Source organism: Salvia hispanica, chromosome 6 (assembly GCF_023119035.1).
Source record: "Salvia hispanica cultivar TCC Black 2014 chromosome 6, UniMelb_Shisp_WGS_1.0, whole genome shotgun sequence".
Lineage (NCBI taxonomy): Eukaryota > Viridiplantae > Streptophyta > Magnoliopsida > Lamiales > Lamiaceae > Salvia > Salvia hispanica.
Window position 1 is genome coordinate 12,359,516 of NC_062970.1, and position 8,192 is coordinate 12,367,707.

General features: G+C 37.3%; 1 pseudogene; it reads right to left on the reverse strand.

Annotated features, from left to right (window-relative positions):
- Nucleotides 1-5,340: 5,340 nt before the first annotated feature.
- LOC125194707 lies at nt 5,341-8,192 on the reverse strand (annotated as a pseudogene).

Consider the following 8,192-nt stretch of genomic DNA (forward strand, 5'->3'; position numbering starts at 1 on the left):
TAAGTATCCCTTTGGAGAATAAGCACAAGTTTTTGTTGTACTACACTCACTAGCTTAGGACCCCTAGGATCTAACCGACAATATTTAAATGGTCCCAAGCCCCATTACATCCCGTGCAAGACCCTCTTGAGCTACATGTGATAAAGTGATATCTCCTTGATTGCATTTTCATCATTATTATCGAGAGAATTGTCCTTACAGTTTGAGAGGGTAAGGGAGTGAATCTTTTGCTTGTGATATGTGCTTAACTATCTTGATGAGACCGACGGTTGAAACCACATTGTTCGATGAAGAAAAATATGTTTTTAAAATTTTGTTTTAAAAATCTGTTTTGAGCTTGGTTCTTGGGGTATCATTACGCTTTTCAGACAACTTGCTTGGTATGTCTTTCTTGTGTATCTTGAGTCGTTGTGTGTGTTTGTGCTTAGTAAATGTCTATGTGTAGTATTGTGTTTTAGTTAGTGAGTGTGTGTGTCTAGAAAGTAGAGGAGAGTGACTTAAACTAGCAATTGAGTGAAAAGTCTAACCACATACTTGGGACAAGTATGATCGGGACAAGTATGATCCAAGTGTGAGGATGTTTGATAGGCTAGTTTTCGTCACTCGGATTTGATCGCTTTTCGCACTTATTAGTTGAATATTTGCATGAAAAAGATATTTTTTGGCAGGGAATGGATCATTAAGTTTGGAAGCTGCTTAATGAAGACATCAAGAGGAAAACATGCAAAAAAGAGGGCAAAATGACAAGAAATAGAAGAAAGTGGAGAAAGAAGGCAAAGAAGACCCAAACTGCCCAAGCTGTTGGACTGGCCAGTTTGAACCTGACGGGAAAATGACTAAAGCCACTTCCACACACTTATCAAGGACAACTCTCACTTGCTACACACGCCCATATCTGCCCTTGGAGAGTAAAAAAAGAAGGAGAATATCTTTTATTGGATATATGTATTAAAAAGACTTAGTCACCAACCACCATAATCTATCATTTTAGTTTAGCTTTAGTTTAGTTAACTTTCTCTCTCTAGGAAACTTTCTCTCTTCCTTAAGAAGAGAGATTTCAACTTCAAGGCTGTGAAGATCATTGTTCATCATGGGTTGAAGTAGTAGTGGTTTAGTAGTAGTGTTTATTTCTCTAGTTGCTTGTTAGACATGGCCAAACCAACGGTATTTTTTATGGCATATTGTAACTACTGCACCAAAAAATACAAATTCAAGAAGTCCGGGGGATATGGCTCTCTCATCCGTCACATGACGACAATTCATCCCGAACTATATGGACATAGTGCTAGCCAAACCCAAATGGCTCCGCCTCCGGTTCGTCTCAAACAGGTACGCCGTCCTCCGCTCTTTTAAGATATGATCATAAGCATACTACTGATGTTATGGCTAAATTTGCTGCCATGCATCATCTTCCTTTTAATGTTTATGATAATCAAGATTACGAAGATTCGATGAAAGAGTGTTATAATTTGAACTCAAAAAGACTACCTAGAACTAGTATTCAACGATCTACCAAAAATCAATATAATGAAATGAAAAAAGATTTATCACGATATTTGAGTAACTTGGGACACAAAGTGAATATTTGCTCTGATGTATGGACTGACGCTTTCCAAAAGCATGCATACATGGGAATTACGGTTCACTTTATGGACAATAGTTGGTCTTTGAACAAACGTTTAATTGCTTTTAGAGATTTTCCTACACCACACACTGCAAATGCAATTGCTTATTTAATTATTCAAGTTTTGAATGAATATCAATTATGCAATAAGGTGTTTTCTATTGCTTTTGATAATGCAACTGCTAATACTGCAAGTATTAGCGACTTGATTGATGCGTGCTCTCCGATTATCGATGGTAAGTATTTTCATCAAAGATGTGTATGTCATATTTTGAACTTATGTGTACAAGATGCGCTTTCTTTATGGCAAAAGCATGTTGATCCTATTAGAAATGCAGTTAGAGCGATCCATTTCAAGCTTGGCAAGGCTTGGAAAAAATATTGCCGTAACAGGAACATCAGGTATACAACTTTTATAATGGATGTGTCTACTAGATGGAACTCTACATATGATTGCCTCAATTCTACTTTGGAGCATAGAGATGCTTTGTGCGATTTTTTTAGAACTAATCCCTATGGTGATATAGTTCTTACGCCTAATTGTTGGGACCAAAGCATGAGTTTATGTCAATTGTTCAAAGCTTTCAAAAGTGCTACCGTTGAATTATCGGGTGTTTACTATTGCACATCTGTTCGTGTGTTAGAGCATTGCATGTATATAGCACTTGGTTTTAAAACATGCATGAAAAATGCTAGATCTCGTGAGTTAATGTGTGTTTTATTTTATATGATTGAAAAATGGTTGAAGTATTTTAGTGAAATTCCAACTGTGTTTTTAATTGCTAAGTGCTTGGATCCGAAATGGAAATTAGCTGGCACAACTAAGATCTTAGATTTCTATTATCAAAATTTGCGTTCTATTGATCTTAGTCCACTTCAAAATTTGCCTTTTGATGATAATGAAACCTCGAGAGTTTTTGAACTAACCATTCCTGATAGATCACTTGTTCAAGCTCAATTTGAAAGTAGTTTGCGTACTCTCTTTGCCGAATATGAAGAAAGGTATAACCGTACCCACCAAATTCATCCACGTACACAACATGCTCCTCAACCGCAGCAATACGGCGGTTTTGGTTTTGCTTATGATGACCCCGATGCTCAATCACAATTAGCCGACTTATACGGCTACGGCACAAGCTCAAGTTCAAGGTCCACCTCAATGGGATCGGTAAGCGAGTTAGATTTTTATTTGGAAGCACGCCACCATACTTTTAGTGATGCAGGTCCTACACCCGCCCAAATCGACGTCCTAGAGTGGTGGGGAACACACGAGAAAGATTATCCCATACTTGCGTCAATGGCTAAGGAGATCTTTGCAGTCCCGGCTTCCACTGTAGCCGTCGAGTCCGCTTTCAGTGTTGGAGCATGTGTCTTGGACGTGAGAAGAAGCAAACTCTCCGCGAGAAATATGGAAGCCGTGATGTTACTTGATGATTGGGGAAAAGCTGCAAGGAGAGCGCAAGAACCAGATTGGGATGCTCGTGAAGAGAGTGAGGAAACCTTCACCGACACCGAGGATGAAGGTGGAGAATGAAGGCCAACCGTCGTCAACCGCCAACCAACAAGGTAAGCAAGGTAAGAGAACTACGTGGACTTTGATTCCTCAATGCAATTGAGCATTAAGGATACGTAGGCACCTCAACTTAAATTTTAAATTTAAGTTGAGCTCAAGTCCTTTTCCTTTTATTTCTTTTTTTTTTCTAATTGTTTCAACTTTACTTTTAATATGTTTTTTGTAAATTATAATTTTGTATTTAAATTTTAAATTCAAGTGTATAGTTGTAGTATTGTTGTATTTTGTAACTTGTAATTGTAATATTGTATTGTAGAAATTTACATTCAAAGTTTCAAATCAATAAAAATGCAATTCTTTATCGTTATCGATTCTCTTTGGATTTTACTATAGAATTTCAATAAAAGTTATAACTCTAAGATTTAATAACTCTAAAATTTAAAAAAAAAAAAAAAAAAAATTGAACCGGAACCGGAACCGGAACCGGAACCGGCGGTAACCGGCGGTTAAACCGGAACCGGATAACCGGTATCCGGGCCGGTTACGGTTCACGATCTCGCCGAACCGGAACCGGCGGTTTTCGAACCGTGGCCACCTCTACTCTTAATTATTGTTGGACTTGTTTTAAAAGCTTATTTCAAGTAGTAATTTCTCTAAGTGTTTGTGTATTTAATGTGCTTTAAAGTTTAGCTCTTGTTAATTTCCGGTTTTAGCTTGTTGTTTAGTTCTAGTGTTGCTTATGTTCTTGTTTTGTTAAAAATCCTTTCAAGCTTTTAAAATCAGTTTCTCAAGTTAGTTTGTTTGTAGTTAAAAACGTGGAGAGAGAGTTGGAAAAGTTTCAAAAAAATCAGCCATGGTTATTGTGTGTTTTCGGTGCCTTGTCGGGTGTCATTTTCGTATGATTTGGCATGAGTTTGATGAGCTCGGTTCTTGAGTTCTTTTCCACCATGTTTAAGTGTTCTTAAGCTTTCTTTATCTTCTTCAATGAGTCTTTATGTTTCAGCTTTTAGTTTGGTGTTTTCAATGCATGTTTAGGTAGTTTAATTGTTGATCTTGTGTTTCTCTAGCATTTTTAATTATGTAGCAGCCATCTACTCTCTTTCTCCTCCTTAATTTATGTGCCTTATGATGTAGAATTAGGAGATAAATCAGCTTTTAGAAGTTAAGTGAAAGGACCATTAGTTGTAGGCTTTTATCCATTGGTTTTACACCTTGGGTAATAAGGTTTAGGAGACAACAAGTACATGCTTTCTTTTCACTTTTGGCAGCCCTTTTAGCTTAGTTAATTTCTGCACTCAACCTTCAATTTACATGTGATTTAGTTTACCTTTTAGGAGTTAATTAATCTAGTCACTTTTAAGGGTCACAATCCTAGTTTTCTAGCTTTCATTTAGGAGCCAACACTTAGTTTATTTTCCTTAGCTTTTAACTTAGTCTCTTTTTATTTCTAATCTTAGGAATGCTCATGCAAGTTCTGCTCTGTTTTATTTCCAAAATAGATCTAATTTTCGCCACTGCTAAGTTGCCCAGTTTATCAGATTGCCCAGTCTGCGTTCCAGTTTAATTGCTTTCTTCTTATTGTATTTTATTTGCATGTTTAGTTCCCAACTTAGCTTAGGTGTTATTTATATTTTGTAGTTCAGTTCCCACCCCCAATTTAAAGCGTGGCGGCATCGCCAAAACCTTTCTAAGTGTGGAAATACATAACGGATGCTACCGTTCCTCGTGGGTTCGACACCCTAACTTACCATATACTAATTAATAGTATTTTGGAAAGTGGGAACTTATAAATCTTGTTGAATAGGAAGGGACACGTGCCTACGACACGCGTGCGAAATCCCGACCTCTCATTTAGCTACCATGTTTACAGAAGCAATAACCATAAATGGACCCGAACAGTTAGGCAATATTCAAGTACCTAAAAGGGCTAGCTATATTAGAGCTATTATGCTGGAGTTGAGTCGTATCGCTTCCCATTTGTTATGGCTTGGTCCTTTTATGGCAGATATTGGGGCACAGACCCCCTTTTTCTATATTTTTCGAGAACGAGAATTAATATATGACCTATTTGAAGCTGCTACCTATTTAATGGTTGGTGTTTATGGTAAAATATGTATGGTATGATCAGAGTCCAGAGACTTGAATGACATAAATAAAATGAATCATAGATAGAAATCATCATAAAGGAGTCTAGTTTTTTGAAAACAATCAAGAATCAAAATACTGAAGTACACCAAATTCTTAAGAGAAGGTGATTCCAAATTTTAAGCCAATCCAAACTGTGACAATTTATCACCATTGAGACAGTGAATATTAGACTATATCTTCTTGGTGTGTATAAGCACATAGTACTATATCTCCCATAAACATATGCCAAAACTATACATATCACATTTCCTGTTGTAAGGATTTCTGTTGAGAACCTGCAAATCATATAGACGTGCAACGAACATCAATAGATTTATTCACCGGTCTGTTTAGTTCAATCTTAGCTCTGTCGAAAGAGAGAAACCGACTTCTCTTTCCCATGTTTCCTCAAATTTTGAAACGAAAGAACATGGAAAGAATACCTCAGGAGCCATGTAGCCGAGTGTCCCGGTCTCCCCTGTCATGTCATTAGGATTTGAGGCTTCAACACGAGCAACGCCAAAATCTGCAATTTTGACCGTGTGTGCCTTATCTAAAAGCATATTTTCTGTCTTCACATCTCTGTGAACAATCTTCTGGGAATGAAGGTAGTTTAACCTGCAAAGCCAGGAAACACAAACCTTATTGTTTAGGTCAAAATTATAACTTACGTCAAAATACATGCTACGAGCCGCTTTCCCAATTGACCTGAGAAGAAGTAAAAATAAATGGATACATACCCTCTAGCAAGATCAAGTGCCATCTGCACGACTACTTTAAAAGCTAGTTTCTTTCTCCGGTTTTTTATGAGGTAAGATTTCAAGGCTCCTCCTGGAAGATACTCCACAACGACACAACATATATTACTGGGCATGCCTATTATATGAACATTTCAATTTGAATAAGATCTTTAGCGCCCATAGTTGCCCCTATAAACTGCACATGAGTTTAGCTGTTTAGATAAAAGTTAGAACAATGCAAGGAAGAGTTACTCTGAATGTGAGGAATAACGATGATAACATAATATACCGTAGAATTAGTTACCTTTGTTACGTAAGGATGATCAAGTTTGTGCCACACGGCAACTTCTTGAGTAAAAGCGGACCTAAGCGCTTGTATTTCAGCCTCTGTCCTATGGCCCTCTTCTCCCCAGTCCAGCAGTTTAACTGAGGTTCAAAAGAAGCCACCAAGATGCTAGTGATAAATATTAATAATCAAACGTGGCAACGACTAGCAGTGGCAAAGCATCTACTAAGGAATTAACTCAGAAATCCACTGTGGAAATAACTCAAAATCCATCTACTGATTACATTCGAGAAACTCCACTAGGTTATGGATAGTTTGTTTTAAGGTTATATGAATTCAGTTGTCACTCTCATTTGATTTATTACATTACTTTGATGATCACATAATACATACTGTGACCATGTTCTCAACTGATTTTCTGGTAGAATATATTACACTACTCCATATATTTTAGTATCAATCTTCCGTTAGTATCTAATTTATTTCTTTTGTTCTAAAGTTCTTTTGTCCAAAGCACAACAACATGGTTCTATTAGTAGCAGGGTGTAACATTTTACGCAAGGCAATAAGAAAGTGGTTTCGACATATTCTCACAATACTATACACCACATAAATGGAAGTCCAAAAATCCAACTTTTGTTGGCACCAAACCTAGAAGCTCGTAGTCTTCACCTTAACAATCACCACTACATAACTAAAGCTGCTTTTTTTTCTTTTTGTGGCTCCGGTTATGGCTCATCGGGACTTTCTAGTCAAAACAGTGCACCGATCCCTATCAGAAGTTGGCACCTCCACTTAGTTTTAGTCTTCATCTTAGGCAGGCAGATCGATCCGTTTCTTCTTTTAAGTAAATCAATAATCATTCAATTAGTCAATTCCATAAAAAGTATGATGAGAGTGGCATGAAGGTAAATGAATAGTACCGAAAAGATCAACTAAAAGCTACACATTGAATGGGGACCACACAAGCAAGGTGATGTTTATCTTTGTGTAGGTTTCATGACAGCCGACTTTTGAGGTCAAACTAAATCCTACAGAATCACAACATCCAAGCAGAGAATACCTACATTGAAGGTAAGGTTAGATTTTGAAAGAGTCTTTACACCACCATAATTACATAAAGCCTATCCCAGATCATGGATAAAGTCATTACATCTCAGTATTCTTCTAGTTGGAAACTTTATAAACTTATTGAATCACAAGATAGTTTTCAATAATACCAGCCTTAGTTATTGGCTTATTGCAGTCACCTTCACAATTCAATCCAAACCCCCAAGAGTCACAGATTCCATAAGAATGCATTGATATTTCTACTCTTCCAGAAAACAGGCATGAAGCATTAAAAAAGTACTTTCTTTTTATCTTAATTCAATCAGATTATTATACTACAAAAAAAATTTAAAATTTAAAAGCAAGAATCGATATCAAGAGTTGACAAATAATGGAAGGGCCAAAGGGGAATGGACATGCATTGAAAGGAAATGGACAAAAGGACCAAACATCCCCACAAAAATAGGGATAAAGATTTGATTTTTGAGAAAGGGGGTGACTGACCAGCAAAATCGCAATGACAGTCTTGATGATGAGCTTAGAGGGGTCAATCTCCCACTCCTGCCTCTGCCTTCTGGAGGTGGTGGTGAGGGACGGAGCAACGATCTTCTTGATTCTTTCTCTTGTTCTTATTCACCGTCCACGCCCTGTTCAAATGCCTCTCCAGCTGCTCATTTAAGCTCTTCAAATCGATCTGATCCGCTCTCACAAACCCTCCGCTGCTCTTCTCCATTTCTTCTTCTTTTTTTTCTTCCCACTGACTGCGTGTGTTTTTTCAAGTTTGTATTCTTTTCACCTGAGTGGCGTGTGTTTTTTCAAGTTTGTATTCTTTTCACCTGAGTGGTGAGTTAA